Raw genomic sequence first — 18120 nt, 5'->3', positions numbered from 1 at the left:
GACACAGCCCGGTACTGCAACCACCCAGGAACTGGCGCCCTCTCAGTGCTGCCGCCTTGTGGACACAGCCCGGTACTGCAACCACTTCAGGCCAGCGCCCTCCCAGTGCTGCCGCCTTGTGGACACAGCCCGGTACTGCAACCACTTCAGGCCAGCGCCCTCCCAGTGCTGCCGCCTTGTGGACACAGCGCGGTACTACAACCACTTCCGGCCAGCGCCCTCCCAGTGCTGCCGCCTTGTGGACACAGCCCGGTACTGCAACCACTTCAGGCCAGCGCCCTCCCAGTGCTGCCGCCTTGTGGACACAGCCCGGTACTGCAACCACTTCAGGCCAGCGCCCTCCCAGTGCTGCCGCCTTGTGGACACAGCGCGGTACTACAACCACTTCCGGCCAGCGCCCTCCCAGTGCTGCCGCCTTGTGGACACAGCGCGGTACTACAACCACTTCAGGCCAGCGCCCTCCCAGTGCTGCCGCCTTGTGGACACAGCGCGGTACTGCAGCCACTTCAGACCAGCGCCCTCTCAGTGCTGCCGCCTTGTGGACAAAGCTCAGTACTGCAACCACCCACTGCTGCCGGGTGGACACAGCACAGACACATGCTTTTCTATGAGGTGTTGAAGGTCAGTTGTTTTACAACTTCAGAAGGAAGAAAAGAAAACAGGCTGATGGTGACACTCCTTTCAGCAAGATTTGGTATTTATTTAAACAATTGATTCAGCAGGGGTTTTTTGTATTAATGCTGCTCTTTTGGTTGTGTTTGCTTTTCTGAGCATTTGACTAATCGTCAGTGTTTCTCACAAAGTAGGAGTGTTTTTCAGAAAAAGCAAGCAATTGTGGTATAAAGCAAGAATAGCCTCAAAAAGCAGTTTTGGGGCTTTTTTGGATTTGGCTTTGATTTTGTTTGGTTTTGTTACCCAAAACTATTTAACTTTACTACTGTATGTTTTAAAGTTTTCTCCAAAAACCTGGAATTAATTTCCCTTTTCTGCCCCATTGATAGGCACTGTTTCTCTTAGACAAGCTTCTACCCTCCACTGTTTTGAAGCAGTGCTCCAGTTTAGCCTGCAGTGATGGCTCTTGCATCCTTTTCCATTCAGGTAACTAAAACATTTTGTTATTGCCATACCTGCCACAGGAGCTCACATTATTCCAGTGTAATTTGTGAGGCAGTCGCTGCTCTAACAAGTTTTTGAGTGCTGCTCAGCAGCAGCAGCAGCAGACCTCATTCTGCATGTCAGAAGAGAGCCATGAGCTGCCCTTGCGTTCATGTTAGAGGTGGCAGGCTGAATAAGGCAAAGCTTATCAAGCGGGAGGTGGTGTCTAAGTGGGTTCTTGTCTTTGTTAAGCTATGCAACATAGGGTTTCACTTTGGATTTGGTAGGATGGATCAGATTTGCTGGCGACAAGCAGCACCTCTAGGTGTAAACGTGCACGTGGAGGGCAGCAGCCTGTGGTTCAGAGCTGGCTGCCTAAAGAGACTCAGCAGCTGAGTTGCTTCTGACACTGGGTTGGTGGATTTCTAACATCTCTGTTCCTGTCCCCGGCACAGCTCCTGCGTACGGTGAAAACTGAGTGTGTACACACGTGAGAAATGGCTGCTTTTCTCCAGGCAAGCACGTGAATTTCAGAACTCTAAGAAATAAAGTCCTGACCTACCTGTAGTGATTTGGGTGTCAGGAGGCACCTGGGAGCCTCCTTTGGTGTCCTGGGTGTGGCCGTGGCTGTAAAAGGATGGAGCAGGGGGGAGAGGAGCAGTGATTGGGAGCGATGGTTCCTTGGGGATTTGCATCTGGAAACAGCCATCCTTTTCCCCATGGGAGTCCTGGAAACAGCACTGAGCAATGAGGATACTGCAGCTGGAGCGCTGGCAATGGAGCGTCTGCAGGGAATATTGCCTGGTGAGTCTCTCCTGCTGTCCCATCTCTAGTGCTGTGCTGGCACCGAGTCACCTCATTCTGATTTAACCTGTCTTGAAATATGCCTAAGATGTTTGGTTTTTTTCATTGTTATTGTTGTGTTTTGTTTTTGTTTAATTTGGTTTTCTTTTTTGCCTGGCTTACAAAAAATTAACAGATCTCACTTTTTTCTTCTCCAGTTGAGTGTAGTGTTATCTTCTTAATTCAAAGAACATTTGCTGTAGGGAAAACCCATCTTGCCTTGTGAAAGGACAGGTAGGAAGTGTTTGAATGGCCAGTGCCACAGCCCTGTGGCACACAGATTCCCAGGAAGGGAGAGCTCTCTGCCAGGCACAGGCACCTGGCCAGGCTCCTGGGGATGCTCCTGCACCCGGCTGATGAGGTGAATTCCAGCCCAACTTTATTGCCAAAATAAAACTCATCACTTTTCCTATCAATCCCAGCAAACTGGTCCCAGAGGCTTTGTCACTCAGTCTCTGCTTCCATTGGTTTGGAGGGGCTTGATCCCAGTTTTTCACAGCAGCAGTGCCCCTGTGTCCTTTCCCCCCACTTTTCTGTTCCAGCTGTGGGAAGTAACTGGGGTTTGGTTGTTCCCCCTGCAGTTCACTGCAGATCCCAAAACACCTCCAGGGGGGAAGATCATTTCTTGTGCTTCCACCACCAGGTGAGAAGAGAGGGTCACACCTCAGGAGCCGGATTTTGGAATGTTTTATGGAACTGCCAGTAGCTTTGACTTCTGGGTTTCCATAGTCTGTCCAGGGCAGGTCCAGCCTGTGCTTCAAATTGGAGCCCTCAGTCCACAGGGAAATGAACCTCTGGGGAAGTTCCTACAGCTCTACTTAGTGCTTTATGAATGATGGTGATTTTCTGGAAGTAGGCTGTCCGTTCTGATCCATTTTCTTCCCTCTCCCTGCAGACTCTCCCTGCTGAAAGGCGGAGGTGAGGGCAGGATCTGTAAAATCTCTGACTCTCCGCGTCTCCCTGAGGCTGACGCCACGTTTGCTGTCGATGGCGATGCAGTGGAAGATGCTAAAGACTGAAAACTTTGGGATTTTTCCCCTGAATCCCAAGGGTCTCTCTGCAGCTGTGCCCTGCAGATCCCTTCAAGGAGTTCCTGGGTTTGGAAAGGTTTTTGCATCCTGCCATATTTCTCTATAACTCAATAAAAAAGACTCAAACTGTATCAGTGTGGTGTTAATTACTTTGAGTTGTTTAATTAAAGCAAAACATTGATAAGGGTTTTGAGCATCCCTTGGTTGGGTCTGGCAGCTCTTATCTAATTTCTCTTCATTCCTTTAATTTCTTTCAATTATTTTTAAAGCCATTACTGCACTTAGGATGTACAATAAGGACAGCAGCATTTCTGCCCTGCTGGACTGGGAAATCCAAGCCCAATTCCTTAGAGATCGAGGGGAGGGGGAGCTGAGTCTCAGCACGGGTCTGGCAGTGGGGATTTGGCAAGGAAGAAAGAGGAGAGATCCTCCAAGAAGTTGTTAAGGCCAGTTCTGCTGGCTTTGGGCGCTCCTAGCCAGGAAATGATCCCGGTTAAAGGGGACTGGAAGGAGCAGCGGGATGTGCCAGGGGCTCTGTGCTGGGACCCCCAAGCCCTGGTCAGGGATGCTGGGAAGTGTCAGCTCCAGAGGAACAAAACAGAGGGGCTGTGCTGGGACCCCTGAAACTCCATCCATGCCAGACCTTTGGGACACGACTGAGAGGCTCCACTGCCTGAGCAGAGTCTTCCCACTGTTTTCAGCCGTGCTTCCAGGTTGAACAGCCCTTGGGAGCAGTTGGGATCACAGACGATCACACAGGAGCCAGTCTGGGAGAGCCAATGAGCTCTTCCATGGATTTATTTATCCCAACGTGTTTTGAATGTACACCAGAATCTCTCCGATATCCCTGATATCCTTGAGTATTGAGTTTTCCCATAAAGAACTCTCCACCCACGCTGGAAAAACATTTCCCTGGCACGGCGGGGAGCGGCGGGGTTTGGGGGGCGCGGCCCGGCCGGTCCGGGTCAGCACCGGGAACTCGCCGGGCCCCGAGCCCGGCCCGGCACAGCCCCGAGCCCCGAGCACCGCTCGGCATCCCCCGCCGGCACCGGCAGCACCGAACCAGAAACCCCGGTTCGGCCGGGGAGCGACGGTTCGGCCCGGGCAGGGCGGGGAGCCGGGGCGGGCTTGGGCCGGAACCGGGGCTCTGGGAGGGGGACCCGGAGGCACCGGGGGCGGCACCGGGAAGGACCGGGCGGGGGGATGCAGGGGCGGTACCGGGGGCGGGCCGGGCGGTACCGGGGCGGGGATTGAGGGGCGGTACCGGGCGGTACCGGGCGGTACCGGGCGGTGATTGAGGGGCGGGCCCGGGCGGTACCGGGCGGTACCGGGCGGTGATTGAGGGGCGGTACCGGGCGGTACCGGGGCGGTGATTGAGGAGCGGGCCCGGGCGGTGATTGAGGGGCGGGCCCGGGCGGTACCGGGCGGTACCGGGCGGTGATTGAGGGGCGGTACCGGGCGGTACCGGGGCAGTGATTGAGGGGCGGGCCCGGGCGGTACCGGGCGGTACCGGGCGGCTGCGCGGGGCGGGCCCGGGCGGTACCGGGCGGTACCGGGCGGTGATTGAGGGGCGGTACCGGGCGGTACCGGGGCGGTGATTGAGGGGCGGTACCGGGCGGTGATTGAGGGGCGGGCCCGGGCGGTACCGGGCGGTACCGGGCGGTGATTGAGGGGCGGTACCGGGCGGTACCGGGGCGGTGATTGAGGAGCGGGCCCGGGCGGTACCGGGGCGGTGATTGAGGGGCGGTACCGGGCGGTACCGGGGCGGTGATTGAGGGGTGGTACCGGGCGGTACCGGGCGGTGATTCACGGACGGTACCGGGCGGTGATTGAGGGGCGGTACCGGGCGGTACCGGGCGGTGATTCACGGACGGTACCGGGCGGTGATTGAGGGGCGGGCCGGGCGGTACCGGGCGGTGATTGAGGGGCGGTACCGGGCGGTGATTGAGGGGCGGTACCGGGCGGTGATTGAGGGGCGGGCCCGGGCCCGGGCGGTACCGGGCGGTGATTGAGGGGCGGTACCGGGCGGTACCGGGGCGGTGATTGAGGGGCGGGCCCGGGCGGTGATTGAGGGGCGGTACCGGGGCGGTGATTGAGGGGCGGTACCGGGCGGTGATTGAGGGGCGGTACCGGGCGGTACCGGGCGGTGATTGAGGGGTGGTACCGGGCGGTACCGGGCGGTGATTGAGGGGCGGTACCGGGCGGTACCGGGCGGTGATTGAGGGGCGGGCCCGGGCGGTACCGGGCGGTGATTGACGGCGGTACCGGGCGGTACCGGGTGGTGATTGAGGGGCGGTACCGGGCGGTGATTGAGGGGCGGTACCGGGCGGTGATTGAGGGGCGGGCCCGGGCCCGGCTCAGGTGCGCGGGGTCCCAGTGCGGCTGCGCGGGGCGGGGCCGAGGTGATTTAATTCCCGGCATTCCCCTCGGCCGCCATTTGCTCAGGCTGAGCTCGGTGCGGACGGGTGGCTGCTGTCGGAGCTCGGCGGAGAAGGACAGGACGGACTTCGGCTTCCCTTCCTCTCAAACCCTCTCTCCCTCCTTCCTCCTGCTCGTGTTCCCCTTCTTTCTCTTCCTTTCCCCCCTTTCCCTCCCCTCCCCAAAACTGACCCTTTCCCCTTCCCTTTCCCCTCCCCTCCTGTTTTCCTCTCTGCCATTCCTTCCTCCTCTCCGTGTTCCTTTTCTTTTTCCTCCAAACCCTCCCCTCCTCTGCCCCCAGACCTGACCCCCCATTTTTCCTCTCCTGTCCCTACCCCGTACCCCCTTCTATTCCCCCTCCTGTGTCCCCCGTCCCTCTCCCCCCCACCCGGCCTTTCCCTTCCCCTCCCGCTTCCCTCCGCACCCATCCCTGCTGTCCCTGTCATCCCTGCTGTCCCTGTCATCCCTGCTGTCCCTGTGTCATCCCTGCTGTCCCTGTCATCCCTGCTGTCCCTGTGTCATCCCTGCTGTCCCTGTCATCCCTGCTGTCCCTGTGTCATCCCTGCTGTCCCTGTCATCCCTGCTGTCCCTGTGTCATCCCTGCTGTCCCTGCCATCCCTGCTGTCCCTCCTCTCTGTCCCTGTGTCATCCCTGCTGTCCCTCCTCTCTGTCCCTCCCCATCCCTGCTGTCCCTGTGTCATCCCTGCTGTCCCTCCCCATCCCTGCTGTCCCTCCTCTCTGTCCCCTGTCCCTTTGTTCCCCCGCAGCCGCGGGGTTCGGGGTGCCGGATAATAAAGGCCCGAGAGCCCCGAGCCGGCGCCCCTCGCGGGATCCTCCCCCCACGGGGCCGGAGCCGCTCTGCGGGTCCCCCCACACACAACACTGCCCCACACTGCCGGGGCTCCGGCTGTCCCCACATCACACTGGGGGGTCGGGGCGGGGGGTCGGGGGGCCCCCTCCTCAGGAGGGGGTCCTGGGGGGGTTGGGGGGTTTGGGATGGGCCCCCTCACTAGGAGGGGGTCCCGGGGGGGGGGGGTAGGGGGGTGGGAGGGGCCCCCTCCGGGGGAGGGGCCCCTGGGGAGGGGCGGGGGGCGGGGCCCCTCCGGGGGGAGGGGCGGGGTGGGAGGGGTTGGGGGGTAAATCCCCCCTGGCCCCACCCACCTCGGCCCCTCCCCCCGGACAGGCCCCGCCCCCTGGGCCCCTCCCCAGGACCCCCTGCCCCGGACGGGGCCCCGGGGGGAGGGAGGGGTGGGGGGGGTGGGGCGGGAAGCAGAGGGGGTCACGTCACTCTGCGGCGTAAACGCACACAAAAAAAAAAAAGAAACCACCGAACGAGCGTCCCCTCCCTCCCTCGGGGCCCCGGTCCGGAGGAGGGGGTCCCCGGGAGGGGGCCGGGACGGGCCCCGTCCGGAGGGGAGGGTCCAGGGGAGGGGGGCGGGGCCTGGAGGGGGAACGCCCCCCTCCGCCCCGCCCCCCTCCCCCGGACCCCCCCCTCCGGAGGGGGCCCACCCTGACCCCCCCCGGGACCCCCCCCTCCGGAGGGGGCCCTTCCTAACCCACCCCCCCCCCCCCCTCCCCCCCGGGGACCCCTCCTAAGGAGGGGATCCCCTCCTAAACCCCCCCAACCCGCCCCCCCGGGGACCCCCAGTGTGATGTAGGGAAAGCCGGAGCCCCGGCGGTGTCGGGCGGTGTGTTGGACTGGATGGGGACACCCGCAGAGCGGGCCAGTCCCCGTGTGGGGCTGCAGGGACGGTGGGGGCGCCGGTCCGGCCCTCTGGGCTTTATTATCCGGCACCCCGAGCTGCGGAGGAAAGAGAAAGGGGGGGCTGGAGGATGGGAATGGGGGGGCAGAGGGATGGGTGACCCAGGACGGAGGGCAGGCGGGGTGTCGGGGTGGGCAGGGCAGCAGGGACAGGGGGCAGGGGGAGCCAGGGCTGGGGGGATGGAAGGGCGGAAAGAAGAGCAGGGAAAGAAAAGGGTAGGGTAGGGTCGGGTCGGGAAGGGTAGGACAGGGTAGGGTAGGATAGGGTATGGGGGGCGCTGGGCCGGGAGCGTTTGGGAGGGAGGGAGGGGAGGGCTAGGGGGGAGAGGGAGGGGGGGGTTTGGGGGGGGGAGGGTGTAGGGGGTGGGGGAGGGGAGGAAGAGTGGGGAGAAAAGAGAATTATAAAGAAAAAGAAGCATTAAAAAAAAAAGAAACATAGAGAAGAAGAGAGAGACAGACCCCAGCCCGCGCGGTACGAACTCCGAGGAGCAAATGGCTCCGCCGGCCTCTCCCCGCCGCTTAAATCCCCTCAAGCCCCGCCCCGCGCATGCGCTCTGGGGCCCCGCGCACCTGTGCAGGCCCCGCCCCGCGCATGCGCTCTGGGGCCCCGCGCACCTGTGCAGGCCCCGCCCCCCGGGCCCCGCCCCGCCCCCGCCCTTTAAGAGCGGCCGAGCCGCTCCTGCCCCGCTCCCCACGCGGATGCTTCTCTGGGATGCGCCGGGATCATCGCTCGGAGCGCTGCGCCGAACCCAACCCAGGGGCTGCTCCCGGAGCTGCGCGGAGATCGAGGTGCTCAGGTGGGACCCGGGGCCGGTTCTGGGTTTTGTCGGTGTCCGCTGGGGGTTCCCAGCGGTGCCGCTTCTCCCCGGGCCGGCAGGGTGCGGATCGCAGGGCCGGGATCGGGACCGGGATCACCGCGGGCAGCCGGAGCCGCCCCGGGACGGGCGCTGGGGCCGAGCCGGGCGTTGCCGCTCCTGCTCCGGCCGCAGCGGGTGCGGGACTCCGGGCACGATCCCTCTTCAGCCGCAGGGAGCCGGGGCTCTGCCGGGGACCGGGAGAACGGCAGCGGAACCTCCTCGTGCAGACGCTGGATTGTGGCTGGAACCGACCGGGACACCGGGAACGCCATGCCAGCCCTGGGAACCCCAAATCCCGCGGGTGTGCAAAGCCCCCGCAGCCCTCAGCGGGGAGCAGCGCCTGCCTCCCCCCTCCCCGTGTCTGCACAGCCCTGGGGCTCCCGCCTGCCGCGGAACGAGTGGGGCTGGAGCACGGCAGGATCTGTTTGCCAGGGCCAGGCACAGTTCCACTCCAACATCCTCCAGGTGAGATTTGCTTTGCAACCCAAAAAAGCTCTGCAATGGCAAAACCTCATTTATAAAAATTCAACTGGGAATTTTTCTCTTTACGTCCAGATCACAGGACATGTGAAAGATCTACTGGGGTTGAGACAGATTGTAAAATCTGACTTTCAAGTCCATAGGATATTTCCTGCAGGTGAGTATTACCAGGCTAAGATGACGGCAACTCCTGGAGCTGTTTTTGGGTCCCAGAGCTGCACAGAGGCCTCGGTGTCTCCTGCTCACTGCCAGCAATGTTCCTGGGTGTTTCTGTGTCCCAGCTGGCAATGTGGGGCAGGAGGAGGCCAGGAGTCCCTGAAAGGCAACCAGCACCTCTTGTCCTTGGGCTCTGCAGCGTCCTGCCTGTGCCAAGCACGTCCCAGGGATGGACACTGGGGTGCCCGGGCAGTGCTGGCACGGACACGGCTCCAGGGCTGCCCGTGGCTCCTGGGCCAGGGGCTGCTCTGAACAGGCACCTGGGGATGCTCCAGCCTGGATGGAGATCACCCACAGCCCAAAAGCACCCCAAGGCACAGCTGGCATTTCCTGCTGATGGCAGCATGGGACACTTGCAGAGGGGCTCAGGCAGCAATTCCCGGTTCCAACCTCCCAGAGCTCCCACACAGCTGCCAGGTGAGTTACAGCCACCCCAAAACCCTTCCCTTCCAGCCTGAGGCCATCATTCAGCAGCAGCATTCCAGCCAATGCAATCTTCCCTCACAGGTACTAAATCCCACACAACAGCCTGCAGAAATGCCTTAAAATCAGAGGCTTGGGTGGGATGAAGTTTTGTTTGGATGAAGCTGGGAGTTTTTCAGGGAGCCAGCTGGAAGTGCAGAAGGGATGGAAAGCTTTTACAGGTGAGTCCCACTGGAGGTGTGCTGAAGGCAGGGATGTGCACCCTTTCCTGTGGGAAAAGAACTTGCTCAGGCTCTGAAAGGAACTGAGTTTCTGAAAGGAGAGATGTTCTCCTGTGGGCACAGGGTGGGAGTGCCACCAGCCCCTGCCTTCTCCTGCTTGAAAACATCACCTGGAGCCTGAGCTCAGGGGGGTTAAATCAGCTGGAATCCAGGCAACTCTGTCCAGTGCCCCCAGGGACATGGGTGGGGCTGGGGGATGAGGGTTTAAAAGAGCAAATTCTTTGGAATATTCACCTGTCCCTGTCCCGATGCTGCTGAGCTTCCTTGGAAGTTCTGCCGGTTCCTGGCACAGCTGGTGTTCAAGGGCAGCTCTGCATGGGAATATCCACATTCCATGAGGCACTGTGGGGTTATGGCAGTGGGAATTGAGCAGGGAATTTGGGGCTATGGGGTAATTCATGGGAACAAGGAAAGCTGACAGGGAACCCCAAATCTGGGTGCTGCACAGAGAACAATCTGTGTGCTGCCCTGTCAGCTCAAGCCCCTGGGCTGGGAAGTTTTGGGAGTCAGATGTATGGAATTATATAAATCACAGCAACTGGCATCACCCAGAGGGACAATCCAAGTCCCAAACAATTCCTCCACAATCCACTCAAGGGGAAAACACTGTACCTGCTAGGAGCTCTGACTCTACTTCAGATTTCCCAGAGAAATTGTCTGCTGGGTTCCCTTTGGTTACCTCAGCACTCCCCTCAAAAATGCCCTTGACATCCCCTCACATTTTCCTACACAAACACTTCCTGTGCCCCCTCTAAATCACCCTGGGTTTTCAGCTAAAGGAATGGCATAACCCATGGCCTCTGCTCATGATTCACCCAGCCAAAATCGAGAGCAAATGCTGGTTGGGCTTTAAGAACTAGACATAACTTTGAAGCAAAAGAAATCACCTTTTCCTTCTGTTTTTCTTCTTTCAGATGCTGGACTTGCCTCTGTGGATGTGTGCTGACTCTGACTGCAGGGGACTGTCAGGCCCAAATGGCTGTGAGTTGGTGTTCTTCTCCCTGGGGAATCAGAAGTTATTATTAATTAGACCACAGAAATGTTTTCTGGAACCTTTCTCCTTTCCTGCCCTTTGCTGGTACATCTGCTCTTTGTGCCTTTGAATTTTCAGCTGTTCCCTGATGTCATTTCCCCTGCCTGCCTTCTGTGCAGCCCCTAGATGGGAAAAACTGGGAGAACTTAGAGGCGACAGAGGTGACATTTTTAGCTGGATTTTTCTAAAATTTCTAATTATACTGGAATTATTTCCAATTGCCCAGTGAGAAGAACACAAACTCACAGCCATTGAGGCCTGACAGTCTGAGGGAACTCTGACCCAGCATTAATAAGTAACATTTCCTGGGAGCAGTCATCACCCCAGTCCTCCAGCCTTGGCAAGGTTTTGCAGTGAATGGACCCAAGTTCTAATGCTTAACCTAAATTTCTGTCAGCTTTTGTTAGAAAGATACTGGACAGTAACTCATGAAACAGCATTTCAAAATGACACAAAGATTAAGAGGCCCAGACCAAACCACCCCCATCAATTTGGGAGAAATAGTGATATGGTTTATAAATCCTCTCCTTCCATGCTACTCAGTCCTTCACTGCACATCCCCAGAGAGGATTTACTCCATCTCTTGTTCCCAACAGCACCTCTCTCTCCAGCACAAATCCCACCTGGCACAGACACAGAGGGAGCAGACCTAAGGCCATGGTTCCAGCAGCAGCTCTGTCCCCAGAGGGAAACACGGCCTGATGGCACACGGCTCTGGCACCCCATTTCCTCCTGTTCCTGCTGACCTGCAAAGCCACAGGCAAACGCAGTCCCTCAGACCTTGCACCCCTGAACACCAGGAGAGCTGGAGTTTCACCCAGATCCCAGATTTCCCTGGCAGTTAATCCCAGCAGGGAGGAAAAGAGGAGCCTTGCAGCCTGCTCACTTACCCCACAGCATGGGCAGGACCAGGAGCCCTCCAGGGCAGAGCCCTGGTGCTGAAGCCTCCTGGCTTTGGCTGCTCCAACACCACAGATTTTGGCAGAGATGGGAGGAGTGTAATGCTTTTTCCTGTCCTGAAAGAGAGGAAGAAAAGAAAATTAAGTCCACTGCAGAAGTCAGAGGATCCCAGCTTTCACACTTCTGCTCTGATTGCTCACTGTGGGGTTTTATCCATAACAGGTGACACTAATTCAGAGTATCCATTTCCAGCATTTTTATTCCTATTTCAGACATTGGAAATATGCTAATTTTTCTTACTGCATTCTTTGCCTAATTTTAATAAAATCATTTTAATCTCAGATGCCTCTTGTCAGTTATTCAATTCTTTACCACTGGACTTTGCACAAAGGGACACCTGGGGTGCTGCATCACACGAAATCCCAAAGAGAAACCCCTCCAAAACCTGCCAGAGAGAGGTTTCGAGGCACTCCAGAACAGAGAGCTGTTCATACCTTGTCAGGCCCCACCAATTCTGTCACATCCACCTGAGCTGTGCAGATGAGGCAGAGGCTCCCCTTCCTCCTAGGGATTCACTGTCTGAGACCAGAGATGTCCATCCTGGGCAGCACCTGGAAACAGCATGGGAAAGGCAAACAGAGAGTGTTTTCTGTCAGAAAATGAGTCATAATAACAATAGTAATCAGAACTTCTAGACCAACTTAGTAACATCACTTTCATATGAAAAATACAGGCCATGCCCATCCTTCCAGCTCAGTTGAAAACCAGAAGGAGAACTACAGGAACAGCAGAGTCCCTTATTTGGATGTATTTCCTAAAGACTCTTCTGCTTTGTATGCTCTTTGTGCTCTTTAAAAGAATGGATTGCTGCTAAAAAAGTCTCAGGCCCATGTTGTATCAGGCACAGGCAGGACAAGGCAGCTGCAGCTGGAGAGCCAGGGAGCTGCAGGACCTTGGCACACCAGGGATAAGAGCAGGGGAGGTGGGGCAGGGGGGAGCTGGAGAAGTGAGGGAACAGGCATTTTCTTTAGAGTCATCAGTGCTGGGAACTTGGAGAACAGGTGCTGCTGCATGCATCAAGGACAGAATGCCCATGGCTTGTTTGTTTTCCTTGGCTCATAACCCCCAGCTTCACCCCCTGTCCAGAGGAGCAGAGAATTCCTGCAGGGAAAGGGGGACTCTGGTCCCACTCCAGGGATGTGTCCAGTAAAGAAGGGGAGGTGTTTGGAGGAAATGACCACAACAATCAAACCCAACAGACACTGAAATGAACAACACTGAGCTGCAGCACCAAGTGCTCACAGCAGGCAGAGGCAGGAGGTGCACACAGGACCAAGCAGTACCACTGCACTTGGTTTTTGTGCTTGCAGGTATTTTAGTTCTGCTTCCCTTCTCAGCTGCTCTTCTGCCAAGGTCAGTTCCATTTTCAGTAGCCTGTGTCACGTGCAGTCAAGGCTGGAAATCCTCACTTAGGATTTCCATGTCACATCTGGATTTGCCAGGAAGCACGTGCACACACAGATGCCCATTTCTGTGACAGGCCACCCAGAAATCATGTAACCAACCCAGCAACTTGCTCCTCACTGCCCCACTTGGAAACACATTAAAAAGCCAGAAAAAACAACAACCACACAACAACCCACAGAAGACACAGCTTAGTGCAGCAACATCTTAATATTCTGCCCTCTGATGGAGAGAAAGCAGGAAAGCTGTTCCTCCAGTTCTGCACCAAGCAGTTTGGAACAGCCACTATTGCCCTCACCTGCAGCTGTGGCAGCCTCCCTCCTTCCTTCAGCCTTGCTCTGATTTCTGAGGGGCCAGAGGCACCCCACACACAACCCAGAAGTGTCAGCACTCACACCCAGTGCTAGCGCAGACATCCTCACGTTCCACCTTTGGCCAAACAAACCCCAGGATGTTTTTGCCTTCCCCATAAACTTGGCCAATTTCATCCAATTTCATTCCCATTTATCAAGGCTACAGACCCTGCATGGCTCTGGGGTCAGAGCCACTCTGGCACAAAAACCCAAGGGAAGACTGCAGGGAAAAATCCAAGAGCAAATTGAGATCCCAATATGCAATGAAGGCCTGCTTCTGGCAGGTTCCTTGTGGCTTTTGGGGCACAAGAAAAGCCTTTAGACTGTACAAACATACATGAAAACCCCACACCAAGCCCACACTTGGCTTTAAAGATGCTGCACTTAATGTTACAGACACAGAACTGCTTTGGGATTTGGCATTTCCTGCACCCACACAAACATTAAAAGTATGAAGTGCACAGCCCTGAAATTCAGTTATTCCAATTTTACTGACATACCAAAATCCACAGCAATATTAAAAAAAGGAAAAGCAACTCCTCCCCTGCCCACCCCCTTTCAAGTTTCCAGTTTTAGGGCTCTCTTAAGAACAGGTTGAAGAAAAGAAGAAAAGCCCAAGACCTGCTATCAGCTAGTGTACCAACCACCCATTTTCCATAGATTTTCATTACACCTGATGGTTCCTCTAAGAAAATTAATTTGTATGAGTAAAAACCTGCCCAGTAGGGGCTGGTGTTTCTGAGCCCACACCTCTCAGGTAAAGGACCAGAGGAGGAGTGGCACAGGGGGATCCAAAAGTGCCCAAGAGAGGTTCCAGTTCTCTGTGTTTGGGCAGGATTATTTGAAACCAAAGTGCTCTGCAGCTGCCCCAAGCCTGGAGTTCACAGAAACAAAACAAGCTCCCCCTCCTGCCTCATTCTCTGCCTTCTCTCATCAAGGGAGAATCACATCAAGCAAATGACAATGGAGAAGTTGGTAACACCAGCCCAGTGCCCCAGGATGGCTGGCACCAGGGTTCACTCCCTCCTCTGGCAGATGGAACTTAAACCCAGGTGTTGTGGGATTTAAAGGGCAAAGCCCAGCTTTGCCACTTGCTGTTCCACTCCCTCCCATGTCTGCAGAGCAGGAATATTGCTGGGTTCTGCATTACATCCCAAAGCTGCCCTGGGAGTACTGCTGGAAGCCAGAACACCCTCCCCTTCTCACACACCACCTGACTAGCCAGCCTCACACTCCTCCAAAGGCAAAAAACCCACAAACCAGTAAAAAATGGGTATTTTACACCAACCAGGACCTATTCAGAGGTCAAATATCCCACACTGTGTTCCTGAGCATTCCCAAGGCTTTTTGACAGGGAAGTAAAATTTCACACATGTAGGACCATTTAGCTTGTAACAACATCCCCCATGAACCTTCCCACATGAAAGCCCAGGTGTTTGTAACATCCTGGGTAGCACATTGCACATAAAGTACCAGGTCCCTTGGTACAAGGGCCCCAGCAGAACCTCCTGCACAAAGAGCCATTTCCCTTGTAACAACACCCTCAGTAAAACTGCCCAGATGAAGGACCAGGTCCTGTGTGACACCAACCTCTGTGCAGCAGCAAGCACAGCCTTTATCTGGAACTCACAGAATCAACGCCTGCAGCAGCCCCAGCAAGAAAACCACAGGATTTTGGGGAACCAAGGAATGGAGGAGCTGTCCTGTCCCAGCTCTGCCTCCTCTGCCAGCAGCAGGGGAGATGCAGCTCTCAACCATCAGTTTAACCTCCCAAAATCACCTGGCAACACTCACTATGAGCCCCAAGGTCCCAGTGCACCATCTATGTGCTATCCCAGCAAGCTCAGTTGGTCTCTGTGGGACAAAACCTCTTGTGGGCCCAAGACTCTGACCCCGGTTACCTGAACCGTCCAGCTGTAGGATCAGTGCTCTAAACAAACATTGGATCCTTAAGGGCAGAGTCTGTCACCCTCTGTAAAACCCAAGGGGAGAGCAAGGCTCCAAAGGCAGCCTCTGATGCTGCCTCCAGCCCCTGCTGCTGCAAACATTGCCCAGGACTTGGTACAGATGGGATCGAGCCTCTGCACAGTGGGACAGAGGGTGGCAAACCCGAGAGATTGATGGAAATGAAACAAATGATTGATTCGAATGGACACTGATGAGGCTGAAAGCCCCACCCCAGAACTGTTCCCTGCTCAGCTCAGGAGCTGGAACTGCTGGTGCAGGGCACCAGGCCTGAAGGATCGCTGCGCCTCTGACATTGAAGCCAGCAAAAACAATGACCAAATAGAAACAGATCCTTACCTGGTTCGATGCCCCCATCTCTGGCTCCTCCTCACGGGGGTTCCCTGCTCCAGGGAGGAATGTGCACACAGCTCCCGACACCTGGGCTAAGACGCTGTCCCTACCAAGCAGAGGACAAGGGGTTAACAAAGCTTTGGACACATTCTGGCCTCAGAATAGTTAGACAAAACATCCATCAACGTGGATCTTTAATAAGGACAGCTTGCACCTAGGCTTGCAATAGACTTTTGTGTGCTATTTCCTCAAAGTCTCTGTTTCAATGCGCTTTGATATTAGAAGTGCTTAAACAAGATTTACCGTGAGCTCTGCACCCTGCCACGCTCCAAGCCCTAAGGAAGAGCGAGATATCCTCACACTCATCCAGGCTGAGGCAGCTCTCGTGTAGGGAGGGAGATGCAGACAAACATTTCAGAATCACCCCTGCCCTGAGAGTGTCCAGACCTGGGAAAAAGCTGTTCCCACCACCCTCCTGGGATTCCCTCCCTGCCACTTTGCTTCCAGCTTAGGAAGGTTTCTCTTGGGGGCATTTCAGCATCACAAAGGGCTTTTCCAACCTCAAGCCTTCCACGGGATGCCCAGTGAGTGACCCAGCAGCATGCACACATTATCCTGCCATGAGCCAGAGCACTCCAGGGCACCCTCGGAACGGTGCAGAGAGCAGGACAAAGACACAGCTGCACCACTGATCCTGCTGCGTGCTTTCCCAGTGGGGCACGAACAGCACTTCCTCCCGATCCCAAGAGCTCCAAAGAAAAGAAATCCCTGTGAAGGTGGCACTGAAGATGTCAATACTCCTGCCCCAGAACCACAGCCCAGCAGCTTTCTGTGGGAGAGGGAATTATTTGTGCAGTTCAGAAGCTAAAGCGTTCCCTCAGGAACACGAAGGTTCTCGCGTCCATTTCGTGGTCCCATTTGTCATTTAAGCGTTTTTCAAGGCAGGTTAAATCAGAATGAGGTGACTCGGTGCCAGCACAGCATTAGAGATGGGACAGCAGGAGAGACTCACCAGGCAATATTCCCTGCAGACTCTCCATTCTCAGCATTCCAGCTGCAGCATCCTCATTTCTCACGGACTCTCCCTTCTGTTTCCAAGACTCCCATCAGGAAAACAATGGCTGTTTCCAGATGAAAATTCCCAAGGTATCACTGATCACAACCACTACTCCTCTGCCCACCTCTGTTCCACCCTTTACCCCTTTTACAGCCACGGCCCTATCCAGGACAAAAGGAGGCTCCCAGGTGCCTCCTGAGACCCAAATCATTCCAGCTGGATCAGGAAATAAATATAAATGAACTTGTCCCTTCTGGGGTAACAACTTATCTTTGTCCCGATTCCCCCTTCTGTCTCCTGTTCCCATTTCCTAAGGCAAAACACACAGGTGGGCTCAGGGGAAAATGTAAAACAAACCAAAAGCAAACCCAAAAAACTTCTGGGAAAGTCCAAAACCAAAGAAAACTTGGTTTTCCATCGGTTTCCATCAGGACTGCTCAGTTTTCCGCACTGAGCCTCGGCCGCAGCCACAGCAGCAGCTTCTCTCTGCGACCATCAGGGGTGGCACAGGGACACCCGTCCCGCTGCTTCCCGGAAAACGGGGCTCGGCTCATCCCACAAACGTTCTCATGGCAGCTGGGAACGCGGCACGAGCTTTGTTCCGTGAAACGCGGTCCCAGAGAGCCTCTAGTCCGGGGCCAAGCCCGTCCCCCGCAGCAGCCGGGCCCCAGAACCAGCGCTCCAAGCGAGCACATCCCTGTGGATCCCGGCCCAGTACCAGCGCTCCAAGGGCGCACATCCCTGCGGATCCCGGCCCAGCCGGGCCCCAGAACCAGCGCTCCAAGCGCGCACATCCCTGCGGATCCCGGCCCAGCCGGGCCCCAGAACCAGCGCTCCAAGCGCGCACATCCCGGTGGATCCCGCTCGGCCCAGCCGGGCCCCAGAACCAGCGCTCCAAGCGCGCACATCCCTGCGGATCCCGGCCCAGCCGGGCCCTGCGCAGCCCGCTCTGCCCTCCGGCCACTCACCTGCAGCCGCCGCTCGCTGGTTCCGGGCGTCTCGTTCGAGCCAAGGGGATTTCGTCCACGCCATGCTCAGGACAGCTGCTCCTGGCGGCCGCAGGACAGCGAGCGCCGCGTTCTGCGCTGCGGGGCGCGCTCGGGCGGACACGGGCGTGGGCAGGGCCGGAACCGCAAGGCCGGAACCGCAGCCGGGCCGGAAGCGCAGCCGAGCCGGAACCGCCGGGCCGGAAGCGCAGCCGGGCCGGACCCCGCCCCTGCGGCACCGCGCGCGCTCCCGCCGTGCCCGCACTTCCGGGGCCGCCGCCGGGCTCGGCCGTCCCCGCTGATTCCAGGGAAAAATCCAAAATCCGCCTCGGGAATTCGCTTCTGAGAACTGGAGTCCGTTTGCTGATGGGAGCCCTCGGAATAAAACTCGGTGTCTGTGACAAATGAGGATGCTGCAGATGGAAGGATAGCGGAGGAAATCTCCTTCCTGCCAGTTACCCATGGGAAGAAAGCAATTCCCAGCTGTCTTGTGCTTGAAAAACAGGGAAAGGGAATTCTGTGTCCTCTCCTGCTTAGGATGTACATTTTCACTGTCCTAAAAAGGGGCCATTGGTCTTCCCTTCCAGAAATCCCCTTCAAATCTGTAAAATAACATAAGACAG

At 56.9% G+C, this 18120-nt stretch overlaps 2 long non-coding RNA genes across 9 annotated transcripts; one reads left to right on the top strand and one right to left on the bottom strand.

The window, feature by feature from the left end:
- Positions 1–596: 596 nt before the first annotated feature.
- LOC117010338 lies at positions 597–1899 on the top strand. The gene is made up of 2 exons (XR_004420639.1): positions 597–1098; positions 1551–1899. It is a non-coding gene; the product is annotated as an uncharacterized LOC117010338 (long non-coding RNA).
- A 6603-nt stretch (positions 1900–8502) lies between these two features.
- On the bottom strand, positions 8503–17653 carry LOC117010315. Of its 8 annotated transcripts, XR_004420612.2 has the most exons (9): positions 17480–17653; positions 16467–16575; positions 15461–15560; positions 11834–11950; positions 11330–11455; positions 11063–11185; positions 10294–10407; positions 9641–9717; positions 8503–9393 (listed from the first exon to the last, which is right to left on the bottom strand). It is a non-coding gene; the product is annotated as an uncharacterized LOC117010315 (long non-coding RNA). The 8 variants fall into 8 exon arrangements; XR_004420619.2 differs by lacking the exon at positions 16467–16575; XR_004420635.2 differs by lacking the exon at positions 17480–17653 and having other exon boundaries at positions 11089–11185; positions 16467–17466.
- Positions 17654–18120: the final 467 nt, after the last annotated feature.

Source organism: Catharus ustulatus, chromosome 2, assembly GCF_009819885.2.
Source record: "Catharus ustulatus isolate bCatUst1 chromosome 2, bCatUst1.pri.v2, whole genome shotgun sequence".
NCBI lineage: Eukaryota > Metazoa > Chordata > Aves > Passeriformes > Turdidae > Catharus > Catharus ustulatus.
This window is presented reverse-complemented; position numbering and strand designations above follow the sequence as displayed.